Genomic DNA, 19,388 nt, shown 5'->3' with positions numbered 1-19,388 from the left:
TGCTTTAGTCTTAAATAATGATCCCAAGAGGAATGCTGAGGAGCGAATGTGTGTGATGTCAAGGAAGGTCAAAATACTGAAATATTGGTATCGTTCTAAAACATACCTGAAATATGTTCAAGAATAAAGCTTCTTAATTAGTAGATGTGTGAGCTTTTTGTTAACATTGCCTCTGTCAGTCTCTTCAAAGTGTTGGCTTGAAACCTCATGCTTATACTTATATATGTATAAATAAATTTATCTAAATTGGCCTCTAGAGTTACCTTTGTGCTGCCAAATTGCTTGGCTCAAAAATAGGGGTATTTTTGCAGGCTAAAGACTGGAAGGTTTTAACACCAGTCCTAGAGTTACCATCCTAGTGTGGTCACTAAGTCAAGTTTACCTTTTAGGAGTCCTTAAGGTAGATATTTTTAAATCCCATGTCCCTACCAATCAGAATTTTCTCTTCCTTCAAGCCTTTATTTCCCATGTTAACTTCTTTTAATACCTAATGCTGTGGTTTTTGTTGTTAACTTTTTGTTTACCACTGAGAATGATGCTTTGGAAGAATAGAAGACCAAGTATGAATTTCTCCCTTCTTCTGATTCAATAATTGATCCCAATTTACAGAATTACATTTCTGGAATAAAATATTTCCTCTTTATAAAGGCTTATGCTACTTCTGTAAAACCAAAAGGGTTTTATTGGATGACAATAATTGTATGGTTGGCAACTAAACAATAGATAAGTTACTGGCAAGCACAGAGTGGCACCTAGATAGAGGGATTTAATAGAATCATTAAATGCCATTAATTTAATAGAACTACTACTTAGAGCACCTTCCAGTGTTTTTAAACTCTCTGTAGACTGACAAAATGCCACATTAGGTTAGTTCTGTTCATGGTGGCTTTTTACTTACGCTGAGAGAAGTCTTCATGTCACTAATTTGCAATAACTGTGGATTGTTGCAGAATCTTGTCTCCTAAACACTGGCATATTTCTTACCCCAGGCTCATATTTCCTAATAACTCATTATCAAATCACATTTGGAGAAGGGACTGCTGAATTACTTAGCTAGAATGCAGTCACAGGTTTGGCCTTACTCATTACCTTCACCAAATAATAAGAGGCAGCTGCATAGATCTTGTGCATGACAGGAATGTTAATCTTCACTCTCCTATAGCACACCAGTGTAATTGATGGTGAAATGCATAGGGGCATATTGCCCCTTCCTTACACACTGCAAAATCACTCTCATCATGCTCTGCACTGAGCTGTATGGGACGGGCTTTTGTTCTCAGCCTTGGAACTAAAATCCTTGGGTGGCTAAAATAGGTTCTAACAAGGAGCTCCTAGCAGTGTGCAAGAATGAGAAATTTCTTTGCTTTTCCTTCTCTTCAGACCTTGTATTGCTTTACTGTATAGGTTTGGGAAGTTCATGCCAATTAATGTAGCCCTGTCAGAATTTTGATTACCTGTAGCTGTGTGATCTGTAAGGATAGAGTTGGGACTTGTTCTAAAGCAGATCTAAAGAAAACCTGGAATTCATAATATTTGGAGTGAGGCTTAAAAGAAAACCTGAATGAAAAGAGGTAATGTTGAAGCTTCTCACCAAAGAAACAGTTTTTTCAAGGTTTTGCTTTACAACAGAATTCCTATTTGGTGCTTATCATAAAATATGCTATATTGGTGGTAATGATTTCCAATCATGCAACTTTTTACTGAACTGTCAATTTGGTGATTGGTTCTTCAACAGATAGCAGATGATTGATGCTCTAAATATTAGTGACTATTGAATTTATTTTGATTTGATAGTTTTGTGGCAAAAAAAGTAAAATACCAATTGATTTCTCCCAAAGTGAACTGTTTTGTTCTGAGGAATTCAGTAAGGCTCCCATTGAGAGTACATCTCTTCCCACACAACAAATACTTATGCTTGAATTTCTCCACTGAATAATTTTGTGACCCACTCTAGTAAAGTCCTCCACGTTGTGTTTTCTTCCAGGTGATTGAATAATACATAGAAGAGGCCTCCTGCAATCTCCTGTTGTGAGCATGTATTTCTCATATGAGCATTCTGCTCTGGTTGCTGAAACATGAATAAGACCATCAGTGATTTTCTTTACAAGGTTGTACAGCAATGCACAAAAAAATGAATACCAAAATCCATGTGACATGTATTCATTGAGTCCTTAAACAGTGATTGCAAACACCTTTGGGGAAAAAAAAATCCAGCCCAGATCAGGTAAATCATGTAACACTGACCTCTGTGGGTCTCTCAATCTACATGCCTTGTCTTTGAACTGGGAGCACAATATTGTTAATCAGAATGTTTTGGAAAGAAACTAAGGATTATTACAGATCCAGTAATGTGAAACAGCTTTAGGTACTTGGGACAAACTGCATATAAGGCTCTTTTGAATGTGAAATGAGGCTGGACAGTCCAATCCCCAGCAGGCAGAGCTGGGGTGATGGTTATTTCATGATCTCTGATTGAGCTTATTCCTCTATAGCTCTTGCAAAAATTTTTTAATCCGACCACAAAAGCCAATTTTATGAAGCCAAGAGGCTTGACATTGGTAAATAGAGTGCCCAGCTGTACACCCTGACCCCTGGAGAGGGATTGACTTTCTGCTGAAATATGTTGTTCTCCTGCTTTCTTCTGCTTTCCTGCTTGTAGCCTTCTGCATCTTCTAATTCTTCGCTAAGTTCTTCACTAAGCTAATGTTATTTAAGGGGGAGCTGAATTGTGCAGCTGGTGTGCCTGTGAGAATTCTGAAATTAAAGTTTCATCAAGCCGGGATATCTCCAGACCTTGAAGCCTTCGGTCTTTTCCATTCAAATGCGTGTAGCAATAATGGAACCCCAAGTGACCCTGCAAGTGAGCTGGTAACTGTAACAGTAATTCCCCAGAGAAATTATGTGATGAAATCAAAACCTTTCAATACTGAACTCTTAGTTTTGCAGGGAGGAAACCTCACTGGTTTTAAAGCTAAAAGAAAAATTTTACTATAAATCTTATAAATCCTCTTCTTATAAGGAACTACCGTGATACTTCTGGTTTGGAAAGTGGAGGTTTGTACATTAGTACACTGAAGGTTTGTATGTTTAGGCTTCATTTTCTTGTTCTTGCCCCCTCTTTGACAAGGCTGTGGGTTTGTTTTGGTAATTGCAGTGGAGTGCAATGGAAATGATCCAAAAAAGCATGAGACAGAGAATGTGGATGGCACAAAATTTATCGAAGTATCAAAGCCTTAGGTTTACCATAAATTAATCATCTGTGGTCTCAGCTCCTGGAGGTGGGGAGAAGTGTGATCTATTCCCACTCTGTAAATAAACTTCTTGGCTAACCTAGGGGTGATCTGGTTGAAGAGGAGTCTCGCTTGGTTTATCATTTCTTGAGTACTTCTCAGCCTCCAAGTTCCCAAGAACTGAGGTTGTTTAGCACACAAGTGATCATTGCAAAGAAGGGAAATACTATAATAACTTTTATTTTTCCTTAGGCATAAACAGAACAGCTGAAACAGAACTGATAGCTGAACAAATTTTGAGGTTAGATAAGAAATATAAGGCTAGTTGAGCATGCAAACAGATCAGAAACCAAATAATCTTCTCAATATGAATAGGTTAGGAAAAAACTTGTGTCAGGCTACCCTTGCAGCTCCTGAGTTCTTTGATCACCTTTGCAGAGTAAAATGGCAAATACAGACCTGACCTGGGTTTATCCTGCCAGAAGTAAAAATATGAATTAGATCACATGCAGGTTGTTTGCTTGCACTTTGACTCAATGAGTGGCAGAAAATGTACATGCTGCAGGAAAGTGCATTTGTATTTTTATGAAGACAAAGAATTACCATCAGTCAGTTTATGAAAAAAATCCATTATTAAATATGTGATGTGAAAACTGTTACTTGAAAAGCACCGTCTCCATTAATTGTTAATTTGCATTCTGTAAGACAATGTTTTGAGATTGCTGCTTATGCAATAGTTTAGCTATGGAACGAACAGCTCTAGCAGCTGATGTATTGACAGACACATACCTAGTCAATCAGTTTTATATTATTCACTGCTAACCAGCAGCTATCACATATGTGATATTCATCCCTCTTCTCTTGTGTAAAGCTTTGGATGGTCAGTATTAATTCTTTATGGAAGTAACTATTGCTTTTTGATGATAGGGAAAAGGATTTGCTCTTTAATTTTGTGCTTTATTTGAGGAATTTCTACTTCCTTATCTGTGTCAGAGAATTTTTTTCATTTGTAAACATGTCACTTGCAAAGGGGAAATAAAATTTTAAGTTTTACACTTTTAACATAAATCTTTTTCTTGCTTTTCTGCCGTGACCTCTGCTTTTCTCCAGTGACTTGAGGTCTTGTCCAGCAGGGGGTTACTCAAAGCTGACCAAATAACAGGAGACATTTTCATTCTAGTGACAGAAAGGAACAAATAGATGTGTCTTCTCCTATCCCAGCTTTACAATTAGAGTCAGAAGGAGGCAGAAAAAACCAGACTGAGCCTGTTACAGACAGCTTGTTCCTGAAAGGAGAAAAAAAAGAGACAGTGGAGTGCTGAGAATAGTGAGGGGTTTTCTCCCCTGCAGTTTGTTTTATTGTGGGTGGTTTTTTGCCCCTATTCTGTTTCTCTCATGGAAAGGGGCTGGAAGGTGATACAAGCACAACTGAAATGTGTTTTCCTGGAGTGCAGAAAGGTGAGACTGATGGCTGTGAGCTCTGTCCTTACACTGGAGGTGAGCAAGGTCAGGGCTGCTCTGTGAGACGAGCAGCAGCAGGGAGTCAGGGAGCACCAGGATTGGCTTGCCTAAGATATACAGAGAATACCAGATAGCCAAGTATGTTGGTCTTAGTCTCTGTTGTGGGTGTGTGGAGATGATTGTTCAAATGCAGTGGCTTAAAGTTTGTAGTCCATTGACATGATTCTCTTAACCATCTTGATCTTCAAAGATGTCTTGACAGATAAGAAATTTACTGTTCCCCATAACCAGATCACCAGGGTACACCTGGAGCAGTATCTATTTTTCTTCCATTTAAATAAATTTAAAAATTGATACAAAACTAATAATATTTTTTAAAATCTGAAAATAACTGTATCATTTTGAATCTTTGCAGGGTCATGTACATAGTGAACTGCTTTTGAGACAAAATTTATAAATTAATATTAGAGATTTTAGTACATGATGTGTTTGACTTTGGTTTGGTATCTCAGATAAGAGATGCTTGTGACTGCCTGCTTCCTGAGAACAAATCAGCTGGTATTTATTGGGGAAGTATTCAGAAAACACCTTCTTGTTAATGATTCATTGCATGATCTGGCATCTAGTAAGCTAAGCTATTTTCTTTATGGTGAAAGTCCCCAAAAATCATTAAAGAACTATTCAACTTCTTTATGCTTTCTAAAATACAGTAATTATGATAAAAAATGGTCTTATTAATGATATTACTGAATGATGGTAAGCCAAGATCAATCTCACAGAAGAATCTGTTAGCACAGATAATAATATATGTTAATCCCAGAGGTAGTCTCTCTCTTCAGCAAGCAGGTGGTTGTGGTTAGTGGAGCTTCTTTCCTGTTTTGCATATGGTAGAATACAGTGGAGTTAATTTTTAAAGGAATCTTCTAATTTTTAGTTGTTTTATTGATCCCTTCACTGAAGAACTGAGCATCTGGATCCATCTTGATTTGATTATATATATTTGTTTCTGTGATATTTATGATCAGTTATTTTTTACTTTTGAAACTGTGTATGCCCTTGAATATGTAATGAAGATGACATCCAGTTCCTTCTTGAACCTTCCTGAGAATGCAGTTCCAAATGCAGCCTGGATTTCCCCAGAGGCTTGTCTCCTTTATAAAAGTTTCCCTTGTCTATTCTGCAGCTGAACTTAAGAAGTAATATTCAACTGCAGTATTCAAATTATATTCAACTTGATATTTCATAGCATGGTTTAAAAAAAGGGGTTTTTCTGACATTTGAAGATGTGAGATTTAGAGTGGTATCCAGATGACAGAAGATAAATTTTCAAGGTTTTTTAATATGTAACTTGAGTGTATTTTTAATGGCTAGTCACTTAAGATTATGCGTTTGGTTTATAAAACGCAAATGATTGAATCAAAACTTGTTAAAGTGAAGACTCATTACAAGAGAAATGAAGGCTCTGAAATAGATAGGGCAAGATTTATTCCTGCACTGAAATGAGTAAGTTCAGGCAATAACATTTGTAGATGGAATCTCTAAGACCCATTTCAACTGTCAGGATCTTCTTGTTAGATCCTTCAGTTCAGTTTCGTGTCAATTTTCTCTTTTTAGTGAACTTCTGAGGCAGCAGATAGGGCTGAAATGCTGGTGATTTAAAGATGGATGGATGCAAAGTCTAGTTTTGAAAAGGCCAGACAGCTCTCTCTCCCTCTTTCTATATTTGCACAATAACTGTCTCTCCCATGCTTGTCACCCTTTAAAGTTTATATCACTTGTTGCAAAGGTTGTCATAGCAGTTTATTTTCCATTGCAACCACTCGCTGTGTAAAACCTTTCTTCCAGCATTCCCTTTGAAGATGACCCTTCCTTAGCTTAAGTTCATGCCCTTTGTTGTTATATTTGACTCAATTTTCTATAGCTTTATAAACTATATCTTTTGTTCTTTTACAAAATTCTTGTGTAACTTCACAAAATCTGCTGTTAATTTATTTTTCTAAGGGTTAGATCTCAAGCCTCTGAGTAGTTTTTTTACGATCACAGATCTTCCAGCACCTACATGATTCAGTGATGTGTTTATGTAATTATTTTTTGCATTCTTCTCATAAAACAGTGATTGAAAATGTAGGTGTTGTTCAACATGTGCTTTCAGTCTCATATCTGTGCAACAAGTAATGTTCCTCTGCCTAACAGCATCTTCATACATTAAACCACTCAAAATTGTATAAATGAGTAATCATTGCATTTTAACCCACAATCGAATAGGATTAAATGTTCTTTTCCTTTTTTTCAGGATAGCTTTTACTCAAAAAATGGTTCTGTGTAATAGACATGTAAAGAACAACCCCATTTATGGGCATAATCTGCACTAGCAAAAGTCAGTTACCGACCAAAAGCAATCTGGCTTTTTTATCACTGAATTGCTGTACAAAATCATACACCTGCTTTGAAGGTATCTGCACAAAATGGAAATTTATCAAGGTAAATCTGTAATTGGTTTAAACTATTTTGGGTTCTGTAGGAAGAAATTCACCATTCAAAAGGGAATTGAAAAAAGAATAAAAAGAAGTTTAAAGGAGTCTTCAAATGATTCCTTTTTATGTGCCCCGGAATGCTATTTGTAGCTTCATTGTTTATCTTCTGAAATTGACTCAAAATTTAAAATTTTCTCAATTTTGATTGTTTTGTTTCATGGCTCATTGCAAGCATCTGTTGATTTCTTTTGCCTTCCTGTAAGGGAAGGGACCAATTTAGTAATTATCACATAAAATTCAGTTTTGCACTGTGCAGTATGATAGAAAACAGGCTTTCTAAGGAAACTGTCAGCAAGGTTTATTAGATAATAATATTTTCTTTAGAGTTCTGTAATATTTAAAATTAGCTGCATGGAAGGATTATGAACTTTGTTTTAAATGATTTTTCTATCTTTTCATAGAATAGCATTGGTGATGTCTGTAACACATGCTGGTTTGTCAGTATTATATTCATGACCCAGGATTATTAAATACTGTAGGATTGTGGCAGATTGACCCTGGCTGGATGTCAGGTGCACACCAAAGCCTCTCCATCATCCCCCCTGCTCAGCTGGACAGGGGAGAGACAATAGAATGAAAGGCTCATGTGTCAAGAGATCACTCTCAAATTACCATCCCAGCAAAAGAGATCTGACTTGGGAAAATTAGTTTAATTCATTACCAATCAAGTCAGAACAAGGTGAAGAGAAATAAAGCCAAATGTTAAACCCACCTTTCTCCCTCTCCCACTCCTTCCTCCCTTCCAGTACTCAACCCTCATTCCTGCCTTTCATATGGGAAGTATCCCTAAAATGTTATTTTCCAGTGTATAATAAACTTAAGTAATTTTGATTACAGCTTCTTAGTTTTTCCTTATAAAAAGAAAAATTCTTTCAGAATACTTTAATATTAACAAAATTTCACTCTGTCTGAAACCATACTTACCTGAAATCTGCTCCCTCTGGCATGGATTATTTTTGCAGTTGCTCACAAATAGCTGGCAGCACCTTTCTGAGAAAAACAGGCTATGAATACAAAATATTAATAAACCAGAAACATGCAGTTCCAAGACAAAGAGTTTTTAAAATTTGCATTATGTATACTTAATGCCTAACTGACCTTTTCTGCTATTTCTTAAATCTCTTAAAGATTCATCTAATTTCAAAGCCAGAGTATTAGCCCATTTATATGTAAATTGCCTTTAATTCATGCATTGATTTGAAAGACTAATCCAAAAGATCCTTTACCACAGGTGACCTTTTTGACACTGCACTTCTGGGAAGACTGTAAAGTGGTTTCTTATGACCTCACATCCACCTGTAGCATAAAACATGTGCCTACTTCAGTCTGTATAAATCAATCATAAGAGAGTGGTTTTCAAGCAACATGGAATTATTAACACTGTAACTGTCTTGGTTAGTCATAGTTAAAATAGGTCCTATTTAAACCAATAATCATTTTCTGTTGGCATCCTTGCATATTTTAGATGTTAAACACAGTTAAGGCATTCACTGATTATGCCCCTTAAATAATAAATAGTAGTATGATCTAGCTTTTAATGATGATCTCCAAAGATTGTAAATTTCAACAAACATTCAATATTTATTATTTGTCAAAATTTCATTCACCACAAGAGCTCCTACAAGAAATATGCTAAAGCTGACTTCTAAGCCCTTCCCTTTGCAGAGGAGAGTACAAAATTGGAATGATTAACTGTTAGGATTTAGAAATATATGTTTTCATCCATTTGTGCTCCAAAAAGTGACTTTTGATCCACACCTGCTGCAGAGTACATTTCACTGCACAGTGAAGGCTCACCAGGCTTGATGGACAGTCCGTTATTTATTATTTTCTCCCCATGACAGGTTTTTACTGGGGAGCTCCGTAATAATTCTTCTGAATTACTGCAGGTTTTTATTAATAATACATAATGTTGAAGAAAATAAATGCTGTATTTGCTTCTGATTTCTTTTTGAAATTAAGATTCATTTTTTCAATCAGTTAATGCTTCAGAAGATAAATGGGGCAAAGAGCTAACATTAAAGATCATTGCCTACTTTCATAGTCATCAATAAAACAAGAAATGATTTGATGTTCTGAAAAACTGTCTTAGTTCAAAAATTAAGAATTTTTTGGACTAAAGAAACCCAAAATCTACCTTTTAAAATCCATTTAGGCAATGAAGTGTACCAGACAGTGCACGCCTATATTATTATCATACAATAAGTGAAGATTATTTGTGTTGCATGGTTCATATGAGAAGACATAAAATATTTTACTAGTTAAAATAAAGGAATAATCCCTTGCCAAGGTACATACAGTTTTGGAAAAATGCAGTAACTGAAAAAAGTGTGGAGATAATGAGATCCAAATTGGTCTCTGTCTAGAATTATCACACACTTCTCTGTTTTATCAGGATAAATAAATACAAATGGTCTTTTTGGGGGGACAGGCCTGTCTGCTCTTTGACTAAGGAGATTTTTTCAGAAGAATGGGAACAAGGTGACAGAAGTAGTGTTTTATCATTTTCTGTTAACATATACACAAAAAGCATCTCCAAACTCATATGGCATTGTTTGCAGAATAGGATAAATTGCTTTCAGAAGAAGAATGCTAAACCCCTAAAAAAAAGTAGCTGTTGTGAAAAAGAACATTTCCTAGCAGATGTTTTTAGTAATGAAGCTATCTGCTTACCTGTTGTTTTAGCCATAAGTTGTTAATTACGTTCTAATGTGGCTTGTTGAGATTTCCTGCCATTAATAAGTTGTCCATATATATTGGTTATAATATTTATTTTCTCTTCTGAAATACTGATCAAGTGTAGCTACCATGTTGAACAGTGTTGTCTGTGCATGTATGGATCAAAAGGGATTTTATGCAGGAACACTGGCAGAACACATTTGGTGACAAAGAAATTGGCCTTTTGATGAGATTGGGAAAGTTTGGTAAATGGAGCAATTACATGTTGAAAACATTTCTTTCTTAAAATAACTCCATGAAAACACCTCCCCCAAGCCCCTATTGATTGTGGGGAGACATCCTTGTGATCTCCTTTTTTACTGATGGCCTGAATGGCTGTAGCTGTGAAAATCACACACACAAGGGATGGGGATAGCTGCCAGTATCCTTCTCTGGTCTGCTTATGCATGTGATTGATTATCCTTGTTATTTGCTATGGTAATACAGTTGTCTGCTCAAAAATTAGATATAGTTAGGAAATTGAAGGGATAGATGTAGGAAAGGGTACTGAAAATTAGCTTTTCATGCCAACAAATGTGATGGTGTTTTTGGCTGAGCTAAGACCAAGAACTAAGATGCCTAACATCAGATTGGTAATTCTGAAAGTTTCTCTGGGTTTGAAGATGCATGTGAATAGCTTGAAATGGAAATATTTGATTTAATTACCAAACCTGGCAGGCAGTTTGCATGTAAGGACCAATTGGTTTTCCTGTTATCATGAGGTGACATGATAAAGAGTAGGACATTTTTTCCTGTTACAGACTTTGTCACCTTCTGGATGGTTGAGAGGAAAAAAAATTCAAGTTGTCTTACACTGGTGCAAATACAGACAGAAATACCTGTGTGTATCTGTTTGTGAACATGGGCTTATTACCCAGAGAACAAAATGCAAAGGTTGTAGTGTTAACAAGTGAATAGGAATGAGAGGGAAATAAGTTTTAATTAGTACTAGTATTTAAATATTCTCATTATGTTTTCCCTGGCTGATAACTATAGTTGATATGTTATGGTCTGGAGTGTACACAAGCAGGATTTAGGAAAAAAAACCCAGAAAGACCCCAGCTGTCAAGTGTTTTCTGAATTGGTCAAAATGTGCTGCACTATGAAGAGTGATAATACTCTTAGAGCATTACTACAGTTTATTCCAGCAGTGAATCTGTGCCAGTAATGGCAGTGTTTCTGAAAGCTGTGCATTATCCTCCTCCTGACTGGGGACTGGGGTTCTGGTTAACTGATATGAAAAATGCTGGATTTTGATACTGAGTAGCAGTGCAGAGGAAAAATACTTCAATTTTCAGCTGTTTTAAATGGCAAGGATTGTGCTTCATGATGTATGCATGCAAAGGTCTCACTGTTGTGTGCATACAAATACTCGTCTTATACTAACTGTGTGCTAAGGGAATAAAATGAAGCACTATTTTTTTTCTGTACATGTTTAATCAGTATTTTTATGAAAGTATAAAGGGGAGTTCAGTGTGACGGGGGAGGTGCTACTGCACCAAATATTAGGTTGAATGGCACTTTGTGTGGGTGGGAAAAATTAGCTGGAGCTTCCAGGGTCCATGTTTTTACTCCTGTTGTTGCTGAATGTTTTTCTTCACCACACAACTCAGCAAACATGCCTCTCAGTAGTGCTGCTTTCAAGTGAAGCCTCTGTTGCAGCAAGTAGCATTTAATGGGGTGGGACTTATGACTTTATGGAAGTCAATTCCTGAGAGGTGAATTTATGTACAAACCTGGGAGGATCAGGGAGATTGATAATGATATATTCACAGGGTAGCTGTCAGGAAGAACAGGACTGCAGTACCAGGGATAAATGAGGATCTTGACTCAGCAACATAATACTTCACAGTGACAGCAAAAATAAGATGACAGAAAAGATTTATATTGATCAAAAGAAATACTGGCCTTGGGCTAAAGGACCTAAGTGATTAACAAAAAGTGATGCAACTGGCATTCCATGTGGAAGTTTTGACAGGATTCAGTGATCACACCTTGGAAATCCTGTGAATTCACATGTGAGGAGAGGCTTTGATGGCTCTTTTAGTTCTGAAATATTCTTCAACAGGATGCAAACATAAGAAAGGATAAAGGGACATGTTCAATGGTACCCTCAATGTCAGGAGTTGAGGAAGGGCTGCATTAACCTCTGAGTGCCACAGGGACAGCCCTGTCTATGAGTGAGTGTGTGCAGGATGGGCTGATTTACTGCCCAGCAAAGGGATAACAGGACTGGCCTTCATAAAGGATGTTCCAGTTCACCAGGTTTAATGTGCTGTGTTAGTGTGCTTGTGTTTTATGGGAGTTACATGTGTTACAAGGAGAATGGGGGCCCTTTCTGTAAAGACAGAAGATGCTCATTATTCCCTACTGTGTTTTCTATGCCTGGAGTTGCACTATGTTACAGTGATGAGGTAAAACAGGAAATTAATTTTCCCGTTGGGGGATAGGGGCAATCCTGTCCTGTCACATCCCATGTGTCTCAGCAGAAATGTCAACTGCTCAGGGATGGGCTCACTGCTCTCTTTGGTCCTCCAGTAAGCAGGGTAGGGCTCTGTGCTCCCTGTGAATTGTGAAATACAGGGCTCAGGCCTCGGTGAAACGTTGTCTGACTTGTGCTGTGCCTCAGAGGAGCAGCAGCAGTGCAGTAAATAACTGTGTCAAAGACAAGGTTCTGCTGCATCCAGGGAGGGGAGTTGAACAGTGCCATGGCATAACTGAGCCTGAACTGTGACAGGGAGGAGGAGGGTGGGGGTAAGGGGTAGAAGGACAAGTGTGTTTGAAGTGGCCTTACCTTTCACAGAGGATACTCTGAAGTGGTGCTCAGGATGTACACGTCAGAAAATCCATGCAAAGTGAGATTTGCCTCTAAGCTTCTATTGCACTGGAGTTTATCTCCTTTTTAATGATATTTTTAGGATACTCTGATTGATATGGAGAGCAGCTTAGATTTTTCCATGGAATTTTCAAAGAATGGCTGTTATGCCTTGTAAGGACAGAACTCCACTATTTCCTAAATCAGTTTCAATAGAAGTAAATGAATGAAGCCTGAAACCCTATCAGTATTGCCTGAAGACATGTCTTGCAGAGGCGAAGTCTCCTGAGATAGTGATGCTCTTTCAAATTCTTTCTAACTCAAACCACTCTATGATTCTGTGCCATTTGCATCTTCAGTATCAGTTTTGTTTGCATATCAGGCAGATGGAAATGTGGAATGGAGCTGACCCACAGCTTCTTGAGTCCTAGCAAAAAATATTATATTTCTGAGGTGAGATAATCAAAAAACATGATGACAGGCTTTGACTATGAAATTTTGTTGAGAAAACTGTTTCATGCTTTTACTGTCGCTGTCCCACTTTTGTTTCCTTTTAGAGTATTGAAGTTGAAAATATTCCTGCTAGGATTCTTTTTCTTCCTGTGGCTTAACAACTTCCAGGGTTTTCCATACTGACTTTGCTTAATCCAGTTCTTAATTTCTTTAGCACGTTTATCTTTCTGTTCAAAAGGGATCACAGCTCACAGGTAGGATTTCTAGCAATCCTTTACAGACCCTTTGTTAGATGCTGGCTGATGTTCTCGTATTTCTGGTCCTTGCTGCACACAAATATTCAGCGAAGAACCCATGAAAGGTTATATTTCTAACTTACAAGAAACAATCTGAGAACGTTTGTATCTTGCATTTCTTTTCCAATTTGAATTTTGATACTAGACCAATTGCATTGGGGTTTTTTTTTTTTTCCGATGGACTTCAGTTTAGAGCCTCTTTTATTTTTCCTCACAAACTTTTTTTCCATGACAAGTGGATCTGATTTTCAAGATGTTTAATTTTTTTTGCCTCTTGATATAATAGATAATCTAAATACCATGCAATACTGGGAGAACATTTTTAGCCTTCTGCAAATAGCATTTTCTTGTGTGAATTCTGAAAAGCAAATTGTTTTGCTTGTCCAATTTGGTTTGTGTAATATGCAGTTCAACCAAAGGTTAAGGGTCCCTTATTCTTCCTATCTGTTGACTATTTTATAGTTTTGTTATAGTAGCTAGTTTTGGGTTAATTCTCTATATATGTAGAGCCTTATCCATGAGGCATATTGTGTCTGATATTAAAATTTATTTTTTCTTCTGGAAATGAAACAAAATGGAATATTTACTTGTTTATACCTCCAGTTGATTATTGCAATATCTTTGTGCTGCAGTATCTCTTTGTCATACTTGTAAGTGGTGTGCCGGTTTTGCTGGAGAAGAAAACCTTATCTAATACAAATAACTTGATCCTATTTCAATCTCAGCCCAAAGGTGTTTAATGTTACCAGGCTGTACATCTCAGCATTACATCTTGTTAGGAGATCTGGAGTATGTTACAAGTGTTAAAGATGTGCTCTGGCTGAGCAATGGTTTAGTCTTGGATTTGGATTAAAGGCAACTGTTGCTATCACAGAATGAATAAACCTGTTTGGGATTGAGACAAATACCTGTGTTCCAGCCCCTTTTCCTTTTAGGATGAGCAGAAGTCTGGCTCTAAAGGTCAAGGAGTGGATTTCTATTCTGATTTTTGTGTTTTGCTGTTGCTATTTTTTTGTCTTGTGTGTGTTATTCACATTTTTCAGTATCAGTTTGTTTTGGTAATACATGTCTAATTTCTCCATAACTTTAATATTTTCTCATCCCTCATGATATGATGGAGAAACAGAAACCTTCGTTTCTGGTTACACATATTTCCTGAAAAATTAACTTAAAACCTTTTCCCCCCCACCTTAAATAGCAAAGCAGATATCCTTAATGGAGTTATTTCTCAGTTTTCTTTACCTGAAGGCAGAAATATATTTGTTTCCAAATTAAGTTAGAATTACTTAATCAGAAAAATGGCTTTTATGGCACGAGCACCCATAATTTACTATCATTGCTTTATTATTAATAGTTACAACAAAGCCACAGAGGTCAGTTTGCCAATGGCATGGAATTTACAGATTCTGATGTTTTTTGTAACGTTAAAGGTAATTAAACCCAGTTTTTCTGTTCTAATGGGAGGTGCAGTTGATCTCACATGCCTTCATGGCTGGCTGGCACCAAAAGTGCTGCACATTACTCCTGCCTGCTGCTGCTCCATCTTCACCTGAGGGACTGTTCAGTTCCTTCCTCTGCCTGCCTGAGTGCTGGTGGCTCAGAGAAGGCACTGCAGTTCCCCAGGAGCTCAATTGTGCTGATATTCTGGGTGTTTTGAGCAAGGAACAAAGTTTCAGCAGGTTTGGTCATCACCTCAGAGTGTTACTCCTGTCAGGGATTGTCCCTGGCTGTGTTTGTGCTGGAACACAGAGTGGATGTGCACAGGGGCTGCCTGCAGAGCCACTGAGGCTTCCCCAAGCAGAGAAGGTCATACTTTTGCCTATGTTCAGGGCTAAAAATAAGGAAAGATTACAACACTAGGTATTTTAATCTGTCTACAGATATCATTACTGTTTTGCTTATTGGGTAGGTTAATATATCACTGAGGACTTATTACAGATAACATTTTGTATTCTATTGTAAATAATGGGTTATTAAAAATGAGAAATAGAATAGACTGTAAATAAATAAATGGCACTTTTGGTGAAATATCCTTCTATAGAGTTTCCCTTTGGAAAATTTCTTAGTCTCCCTAAAAATGGCTGTTCTCACATGCTGTTCTGTGGAAAATCTGTTGGTGTGAACTCCTGTGAACTGGTAGAGCCCAGCATGGTGATAATAAACTAGTTTAAATCTTTAGTGTGTTAACTAACAATTGCATATTCTAACATCCCACTGATTGACTTTCTTAAGAGCCAGCCTGATTGCATTGTGATTTTGTGAAGGTCAGGACCTTGGTTTAGAACGATCATAGAACTTGCTGTTCTCTTCAAATGGTGAACAAGAATAAACCCACTAGATCAAGCAAATACTTGACATTTTTCTTCCTGAGCTAGAGGACTCTTATCAAAAAACACATCTGCCTTCATACACTCTGAAGCATAGGAAGGCTCTCTTCATATTGATTATGGGTTTTCTCTCTCTTGTTACTGATTGCAGAATTTGTTCCTTGAGGAAAAGAAAATCATAAACTTCCCATGTTATTTACTGCCTGAACATCTAGACTTCTCAGAATTTTCCCTTCCAGAGGATTCTTCAGAGTACTTTTAAAAATAAATAGCTCATCACTTTGGTAGTCTTCTGGAAGTAAGTGTTATGTAAATAATGGCCCGGGTTTTATTGGCTTCAAAAGAACAGCAACAGCAAAAGGAAAATTCAATGTCCTCACTTTGCAAATACAATGTTTAAACAAAATTATTTCAAAGGCCTTGATTTATTTATTTGGGAATCAGTGAACTTTGGATCAAACAGAAAATGATTTCCCCTTCATCTCTTCTTACCTCCTGTCTAAAAAACCTGTTCCTTTCCCTCCTCCTGATGATTTTTAGTTGATTTTATATGTATATCTATCTATCTATCTATCTATCTATATATATATATACACACATATTCCACTCAATTTAAACAAAGACCAGAGCCACTCATAATGCTGCCTAGGGAAATTTTATCAACATCAGGATGATATTAAGAGGACAAATCAAGCAATTAATTTATTTCAAGGTAAGATCAGCATATCTGACTAGATATTATATTACTATGTGTAGCAAAATTTCAAAGTTAATTTAGATTATGTGAAGTAAAGTCATCCTTTTTCAAATGCATGAGAAGAGATGATTAAATTCCAGATTCCAGTGTAAATTAGCTTCTAAACATAGAGGTTTGCAGCTTGAATTGAATCAAGGAGTGTTTCAGAGGTTCAGAGTGTTAACTATTTGCTGATAGCTTTGCTCAATTCATTTCTAGAAAGGATATCTCACTGGGCTTGTCCAATTCTCAGTATATAATGGATTAATGGCTTGGAACTTTATCTATAATTCCTTGGTTTTATGTTTAAACACTTCATAAACTCTTGATATCCTTTTTTCCCTCTTGAGTTCATTAAGAAAATACCATAAAGCAAAGCTAGCCCTTTCTATTCTTTGTATTTAATTATTTAGAAAATGCATGGTGATATCAATATTCTAAACCACTGTAATGTAATAATTTAAGGACTTTGGGAAAAGTAAAAAACAAAACTCAGTTTTTTGTTGAGTCTTCTCTGTTAAGAAGAGCTGTAATGAGCAAATTCATCAAATGCCTGATGGGAAGAGTGGTTACTTTTATAAAGCTTAGAAAGCCAATATGCCTTTTCTGCTCAGCTTTTGCAAACTGGGATGTGGTGACCATGCAAAAAGCAGCAGCTTGAATACAGAGCACTGGTTTTATTCTCTGCTCATTTCATTAACTCTTTTAACACAAAACCTGTCTCTAAAATGCATAATTTGCATTCGTGTGCCAAGGTTTAATCATTGAGTATAAAGAAACATTTTGAAGCACTTTTGATGCTTCATATTTTCATGTTACTGTTTCTTACCTCTTCCCCTAAAGGAAACAAAGTAAATACAAGCAACAGCCAAAAAACCCAACAACCTCCTGCTGCAAAGCAGCACACTCCCCAAAACCCCCAAACCAATAAAAACCCAACACCCACAGGGAGCTTTGTTCAATATATACAATATATATACACCATGATGTTTCCAGCATCAACTAGCCCTGCCACTCTGGAAGCAATTCTCCTTTGAATGCTCAGCTCCTGATGCCTGACTACAGCTGATTCAAGTCAAGGAGGCAAAGGGCAAAGTGTGGTTTCTCAGCATTTCCAGAAGCATAAACTCTTGCAAGGAAATATTTTTTGGCTTGGTAATGCCAAGTATGAGATATTCAGTGGCTTCTGTCATCTGTTTTATATTCTGGAATTTATACTTCAGCAAAGGACCCATATTATTAACAAATAATAATAGCATTGAGAAAAAGGAATCAAGATGGGTTTGTTTTGCTTAGTTCCAAATGTATTTAGCTAAATTCTCGGTACAGAGATCTGCATATCACCAAATAATTTTTACTCTTTGCTGAAAAGCAGTATAGCTTTTTTTTGTGCTTCTTGAGATTCTGAACTGCTGGGAAGCAATGTGAATAATTGATACCTTTTATTACTCATTGCTCATTGCTTTTGCATAAAGAACAAAAAATGTCCTTTATAGTTTGCTCTCCTGTGTGCTAAACTGGCTTTAGGCATGGAGAAATTAGCAGCTATAGAGACTACTATTTCTGAAGAGGTTTTCTGTTTTGTGACTAGCTTGATGGACTTGCACTTTTAATTAACAAATCAACAAGCTCTAATGTGGTAGCAGTAGAGCTTAGGTCAAACATAATCAGCCAAACCCGTTCTAATGAGCGAAATTACTCTAGGGATTAATCTGATGATGCAAAATGAAAGGGCTAGGAAAAGAGCTGCTATTCCACTTCCTTGGATGATACATGTTTTCCTTCCAAAATATTTTAGCACACTTAGATTTTGGATGTTACAAACTCCTATGCTGGGAGCTAGTCAATATTTGAGGTTTATGTGCTGCTCCTCTTTGTTGTCAAATGGAGTATAAAATAGGGCATTGCAATTGTGTTAAAATGTATTAACACTAATTCTGGTTCTAGCTAAATTCATCTGAAAGGAACAAGGAATTAATTTTATGGGTCAGCTTGAGATGTTCTCACTGGTGTGTACTAGAAACTGGTTTAGAGAAGGTTTTGCAGGCTGCTGTCATGGTATTTTTAATACATTTTAACTTTCCTTTGGCACAAAGATACTCTAATGCTAGTAGGCTTTGTATTTTCATGTAAATTATAGGATAAATGTGAAGCTCTGTAGCCTTGCAAGGAGGATAAGGAACAGGATGTCATATCTAAATTCTGTCTCTAGCTTTTTCACTGTTAAGACATTTGCCATGTTACTTATCCTTTTGTGCCTTGTTCAATAAAAAAGGGATAATGATGCTAGCTTAATATTGTAAAGTGTTTTCAGGATGAGAAGAACTTGCAGTGTGGCCGCATTGCTTTTCTCAGTGTGTTACTGGTGAACTTCAATTCTAAAAACCACTTTGATCCTTTGGGAGAGAACATTCTCAGGTCTGTCCCCTGCATGTAAGATTTGGGGAATGATGGTGCTTTGGATGCATTAATGAGAACCCTATTTAAAAATTGCTGCTACAACAAGAACTGAGGGTGATCTCTCACTGTATTGCAGTGAATTAGTGACTGTTCTGGGGTTTTTTATTTTTGTGATTGTTTTGGGTTTTGTTCTTTTTTGGCTCTTTTTGGGGTATTTTTTGTTTCTTTGGTTGGGGATTTTTTTGTGTGTGTTTTGGGGTTTTTTTTTTTGTACTTGTGTTTAGTGCCCACAGAAAAACTGTATTGGACTCAAGTAAAAGAATAGAAAGCAGGAATTCAGGAATAAACCATTTTGCAGAACAGTTCAGTCTTGTTTTTTCCCACTGTATGTCTTTGTAGAATGATGCAAATAAAGCCC

At 36.8% G+C, this 19,388-nt stretch overlaps 1 protein-coding gene across 3 annotated transcripts in view; it reads left to right on the top strand.

Annotated features, from left to right (window-relative positions):
• Positions 1-19,388, top strand: part of FHIT (fragile histidine triad diadenosine triphosphatase) — a 517,591-nt gene that overhangs the window by 74,402 nt on the left and 423,801 nt on the right. The window contains exon 2 of one of the 3 annotated variants that reach the window (XM_063164911.1): positions 1,985-2,108. The exons of the other annotated variants lie outside the window; for them this stretch is intronic. The gene's annotated coding sequence lies outside the window, so the exon portion shown is untranslated. The remainder of the gene's footprint in view (positions 1-1,984; positions 2,109-19,388) is intronic. 3 annotated transcript variants of the gene reach the window in all.

This window comes from Melospiza melodia, chromosome 10 (assembly GCF_035770615.1).
Source record: "Melospiza melodia melodia isolate bMelMel2 chromosome 10, bMelMel2.pri, whole genome shotgun sequence".
Lineage (NCBI taxonomy): Eukaryota > Metazoa > Chordata > Aves > Passeriformes > Passerellidae > Melospiza > Melospiza melodia.
The sequence above is the reverse complement of the archived record's forward strand: the minus strand, read 5'-3'. Positions and strand labels throughout refer to the sequence as shown.